The following is a 6,656-nucleotide window of genomic DNA, read 5'->3' as shown; positions in this document are numbered from 1 at the left end:
CAGCAACGGAATGAACTGATGCAGTAGTACCTGAATGCTGTCACTAGAGGTTAGTAGTGTTCTAATCCTACAGCTCAGAATGAATTTGGCACTCAGCTGTGTAAGAGCAGTGTCAGTAAAGTTGTCCGTGCCTTAGAGGATGGCAGCAGGGATGACAGTGATATCTCAAAGCTACATCGGCAGCTCCACAATGAATCAGTCAGACAGACCACTGACTGTTAACCAGTTCTCCAATTGCCCTATCTACACACAACATAAACACAACCCTATATCCAAGTGTTGTAACTGTAGGCCTACAGTAGCCTACTGTGTCCTACTCTTTCCATATTGCATAAAAAGAGGGAGGTAGATAGCCAGTTAACTGTTCAACTGCTCTGAGGGAAAATGAGTGAGCTTCATAATGTAATATAAATATAAACGGTGCAACACACAGTGTAGGCTGCTATGTATGTGATGTCCAATAATGTCGTGGCATCTCCATTTGTGGGATCTGTTTCAATTGGAAGTGACTTAAGGGCAATTCCATGGCAACAGAATTACTCAAGAGACTTTTCACTTTAAAATGTATACCAAACAAAAAACATTAATTTCAACGTTTAACAAGCCATGCAATGTTATGCACAAGGACTACTTTTCACAATTTTCATTGAAAATTGAACAAAAACTAATTTAAAGGAATAACTGTGCAGATACAAAGTTTGTTAACAGAATAAAACTGAGGGAGATTTTACTGTAATTCTGTTGCCAAACTTTGCATCTGCACAGTTTTTCCAGTAATTGTTTTATATAATTTGATTGACTGTGTAAATTGTTTAAAGTAGTGATTGTGCATAGAGTTGTATGGCTTGTTAAACTTTGAAATCAATGGTTTTTGTTTGGCACACACTTTCATGTAAAAAAAACCTGAATCTCAGCATAAATCCGTTATCGTGGAATTTCCCATTATCAATTTTGAATTGAAAACAAGGAAAAGGACAAGGAAAAGATAGGGAAATCTCACAAGCTCCAGATGTGTGGTGTTAAACCTGAAGATGCCTGGCCTTTGAATTGCAATTGAGATGACGAGAAACTTGAAATATTAAACACTGGTGTTTAGTCATGGAGGCTATGAATGGTAGACAGTTGCCCTTATCATGACTCCAATTGCGTTGCATTGGAGTCATTCCACATCCCTTTTGATTAGCTGAGGGGATTATTTAAGTGTGACATTTTTTTTCTAGAAACAAATAGATCCTTGGTTATGATACGATTTTGGAAACCGTGAATACTCAACTTAATTATCAGCCCAAAATGACTTATTATCTGTTTTACAGATTTACACTGAGTTTTTTTGTGTAACACAGGTACATGAGGCAATGAATTTTTTTTCTTCCCTCCCAAGTTTCCATTAGCTCAGTTGTTGTTTTAGGCTAGTTCAGGTAAATGTGCAATGCAAAACACCTCCATGGGATTCCATTAAAATGGTGCATTGTAAGTTACTCTTTTGTGTTTCAAAAATTATTTTTCCTACGAAACTTAAGTTCCAAACATTTCCAAAACCCATAGCTCAAGCAGGGATTCTAAACATTTCTAAATGTTAAAACAGAGCGTCGGGATTGTAATTCATAAAAATAAATAAGAATATTAGCCACATGCTTCATAAACAACAGGTGTAGACGAACAGTGAAATGCTTACGCACGGGCCTGTCCCAACAATGCAGAAACAAGATAAATAATAGAAAAGTAAAACACGTAATAATATTAGATACACAATGAGTAACGATAACTTGGCTATATACTGTACAAGGGTTACATCAAGTCGATGTGCAGGGGTACGAGGTAATTGAGGTAGATATGTATTTATAATTATGAATTAAGTGACATATAGTTAACAGTAGCAGCAGTGTATTTGATGAGTCAAAAAAGTTAGTGCGATAAGGGTCAATGCATACATACAGTGTATTCGGAAAGTATTCAGGCCCCTTCCCTTTTTCATATTCTGTTATGTTACAGCCTCAATCTAAAATGTATTAAAAAAAAAAATTCCTCATCAATTTACACACAATACACCATACAATGCAAATGTAGGTTTTTAGAATATTTTCAAGTTTATTACAAATGAAAAACAGAAATACCTTATTTACACAAGTATTCAGACCTTTTGCTTTGAGACTCGAAATTGAGCTCAGGTAAATCCTGTTTCCATTGATCATCAATGAGATGTTTCTACAACTTGATTGGAGTCCACCTCTGGTAAATTCAATTGATTGGACATGATTTGGAATGGCACACACCAGTCTATTTAAGGTCCCACAGTTGATAGTGCATGTCAGAGCAAAAAACCAAGCCATGAGGTCGAAGGAATTGTCTGTAGAGCTCCGAGACAAGATTGTGTCGAGGCACAGATCTGGGGAAGAGTTACAAAACATTTCTGCACCATTGAAGGTCCCCAAGAAAAGTTTGGAACGACCAACACTCTTCCTAGAGCTGGCCGTCTGGCCAAACTGAGCAATCAGGGGAGAAGGGCCTTGGTCAGGGAGGTGGCCAAGAACCCGATGGTACCTCTGACAGAGTGTAACAGTGTTGCTTCCGTCCCTCTCCTCGCCCCAACCTGGGCTCAAACCAGGGACACTCTGCACACATCAACAACTGCCTCCCACGAAGCATCATTACCTATCACTCCACAAAAGCCACGGCCCTTGCAGAGCAAGGGAACAACAACTTCAAGATCTCAGAGCGAGTGATGTCACTGATTGAACCGCCATTAGCGCGCACCCCGCTAACTAGCTAGCCATTTCACACCGGTTTCAGAAGCTCCAGAGGTACTCTGTGTTGCTGCCAGGTTGTTGTCGTGTTGTGTTGCTACCATGCTGTGTTGTCATGTGTTGCTGCCATGCTATGTTGTTGTCTTAGGTCTCTATGTAGTGTTGTGGTGTCTCTCTCGTGATGTGCGTTTTGCCCTATATACATATATATATTTTTTTAAATCACAGACCCCGTCCCCGCAGGAGGCCTTCTACCTTTTCGGAGGGCGTCATTGTAAATTACAATTAGTTCTTAACTGACTTGCCTAGTTAAATAAAGGTTAAATTAAATTAAATAAAAATAAAAAAAGTTTGGAGAACCTTCCAGAAGGACAACCATCTCTGCAGCACTCCACCAATCAGGCCTTTATGATAAAGATGCCAAACAGAAGCTACTCCTCAGTAAAAAGCACATGACAACCCGCTTGGAGTTTGCCAAAAGGAACCTAAAGGACTCTCAGACCATGAGAAACAAGATTCTCTGATCTGATGAAACCAAGATTGAACTCTTTGGACTGAATGCCAAGCGTCACGTCTGGAGGAAACCTGACACCATACCTACGGTGAAGCATGGTGGTGGCAGCATCATGCTGTGGGGGTGTTTTTTAGCGGCAGGGACTGGGAGACTAGTCAGGATTGAGGGTAAGATGAATGGCGCGTAGTACAGAGAGATCCTTGATGAAAACCTGCTCCAGAACGCTCAGGACTTCAGACTGGGGGTGAAGCTTCACCTTCCAACAGGACAACGACTCTAAGCACACAGCCAAGACAACGCAGGAGTGGCTTCGGGACAAGTCTCTGAATATCCTTGAGTGGCCCAGCCAGACACCGGACTTGAACCCGAACAAACATCTCTGGAGAGACCTGAAAATAGCTGTGCAGCAATGCTCCCCATCCAACCTGATAGAGCGTGGGAGGATCTTCAGAGAAGAATGGGAGAAACTCCCCAAATACAGGTGTGCCAAGCTTGTAGCGTCATACCCAAGAAGACTCAAGGCTGTAATCGCTACCAAAGGTGCTTCAACAAAGTACTGGGTAAAGGTTCTGAATACTAATGTGAATGTGATATTTCAGCTTTGTATTTTTTTAACATTTGCAAACATTTCTAAAAACCAATTTTTGCTTTGTCATTATGAGGTATTGTAGATTGATGAGGGGAAAAAACAATGTAATACATTTTAGAATAAGGCTGTAACGTAACAAAATGTGGAAAAAGTTAAGGGTCCTGAATACTTTCCGACTGCACTGTATATATTCCGGGTAGCTATTTGGTTCACTATTTAACAAACTATTAAACAGTCTTTTTTTTTTTTATTATATTTTGTATTATTATACCCATTTTTCTCCCAAATTTCGTGGTATCCAATTCGGTCGAAAGCCGTGCGTGCTCCGAAACACAACCCAGCCAAGCCGCACTCCTTCTTGACACAATGGGCGCTTAACCCGGAAGCCAGCCACACCAATGTGTCGGAGGTAACACCGTACACCTGGCGACCGTGTCAGCGTGCATTGTGCCTGGCCTCCCACAGGAGTCACTAGTGCCCAATGGGACAAGAACATCCCTGCCGGCCAAACCCTATCCCGGACGACGCTGGGCCAATTGTGCGCCGCCCCATGGGTCTCCCGGTCGTGGCCGGCTGCTACAGTGGCTGGACTCGAACCAAGACCTCTAGTGGCACTGCGCCACTCGGGAGGCATTAAGCAGTCTTATGGCTTGGGGGTAGCTGTTCAGGGTCCTGTTGGTTCCAGACTTGGTGCATCGGTACCGCTTACCGTGTAGTAGCAGAGAGAATTTTGTCTATGACTTGGGTGGCTGGAGACTTTGACCATTTTTAGGGCCTTCCTCTGACACCGCCTGGTATAGAGGTCCTGGATGGCAGGGAGCTTGGCCACAGTGATGTACTCGCTACCCTTTGTAGCGCCTTTCTGGTCGGATGCCAAGCAGTTGACATACCAAGCGATGATGCAGCCAGTTTGCCACATTGCCAGGTCTCTGAACTCCTCCCTATAGGCTGTCTCATTGTCGTCGTGTCGGCTGCAAACTTAATAATGGTTTTGGAGTTATGTGCGGCAACTCAGTTGTGGGTGAACAGGGAGTAGAGGTCTTCACTGGTCCAAAAAGTTCCCACCCGATATGCATAGCTTATTTGTTTAAATATTGAGACCCGTTCCGAACTGACCCGAGGACAACTAGACCCGTTCCGTATAGACCTGGTTGGATCCAGACCCAGAGTGAGGGAAGCAACAGAGCATTTATTTTTCAAGCTACTTCCTTAACCGGAGCTGATAAAGCATGAGTGGAGGAAGACAGAGGTGCAGCGGGGGAGGGGCTGTACTGTGAGCGAGTGACACAGGGAGCAGGGAGGAGAGAGGGAGAGACAGAGAAAGCAACCAACCAAGCCTAGACCAATAGCTGCCATAGCTAGGTTATTGTAAAATATGATTACATAGTACCCGTCTTGACTGTATCAAACCGGGACAAGCTAGTTAAGCTAGTTAAAGTTAGCTAGCTAGGCTAATTAAGGCTGCAGTGCATGCACTTTGTCATCCTACAGTTGCAAATAACAACAGATCCATTCAGACTATTAAGTAGCAGCCTACCTGTTGGCTCTTCGTCATTGTAGCCTATCCTTCTCCTTTAACTTTTAATCCAGTCATTTAAATTCCATCTTCCATTGATTAGATATCTCCTAACGTTTACCACACACGGAGGCTATAGCCTGTAGCCTATTGCCGCTTTGATGACTTATAATTGACCAACAACAACAACAAACTACACATGCCATGCTCCACTCTAGTGAAAAGCAAGCGCAGCAGCATTAATTATAAAATGTATCTCTCTCTCTACTGCAGCAGTTGCATTTGGGTCTATACAGGCGCTTCTGGACAAGTCAGTTAAAATTACACATACCTGTGATCCGTGACAATTATATCTGATCCGACCCAAACCTGTGACATTGTTATGGATTATGGAACCGGACCCGCTCAGGTCCCGGATCGAGTCTCGGTATTCAGGTACAGGTGGGTCTGTGAAGACCTCTAACAAGGAGTACAGGATGGGATTAAGCACACACTCCTGAGGGGCTCTAGTGTTGAGAGTCAGCATGGCGAATGTGTTGTTGCCTATCCCTCAACACCTGGTGGCATCCTGTTAGGAAGTCCAGGATCCAGTTGCAGAAGGGAAGTGTTAATTTCCAGGGTCCTGAGTTTAGTGATGAGATTGGAGGGCAGTATGGTGTTGAACGCTGCGCTGTAGTCAATGAACAGAATTCTCACATAGGTGTTCCTTTTGGGAAAGGGCATCTGTGGATCTGTTGGGAGAGATGTGATGGTGTGGGGGTGCTTCTCTGGTGACACTGTCAGTGATTTATTTAGAACACACTTAACCAGCATGGCTACCACAGTATTCTGAAGCGATACGCCATCCCATCCGGTTTGCGCTTAGTGGGACTATCATTTGTTTTTAAACAGGACAATGACCCAACACACCTCCAGGCTGTGTAAGGGCTATTTGACCAAGAAGGAGAGTGATGGGGCGCTGCATCAGATGACCTGGCCTGCAAAATCACCCGACCTCAACCCAAATTAGAAGCTGTCATCAAGGCAAAGAGTGGCTACTTTGAAGAATCTCAAATGTGAAATATATTTTGATTTGATTAACACTTTTTTGGTTACTACATGATTCCATATTTGTTGTTTCATAGTTTTGATGTCTTCAATATATGTAGAAAATAGTAAAAATAAAGAAAAACCCAAACCTTTGACTGGTGCTGTATATACAGTTGAAGTCGGAGGTTTACATACACCATAGCCAAATACATTTAAACTTAGTGTTTCACAATTCCTGACATTTAATCCTAGTAAAAATTCCCT

Source organism: Oncorhynchus clarkii, chromosome 25 (genome assembly GCF_045791955.1).
Source record: "Oncorhynchus clarkii lewisi isolate Uvic-CL-2024 chromosome 25, UVic_Ocla_1.0, whole genome shotgun sequence".
Classification (NCBI taxonomy): Eukaryota; Metazoa; Chordata; class Actinopteri; order Salmoniformes; family Salmonidae; genus Oncorhynchus; species Oncorhynchus clarkii.
The sequence above is the reverse complement of the archived record's forward strand: the minus strand, read 5'-3'. Positions refer to the sequence as shown.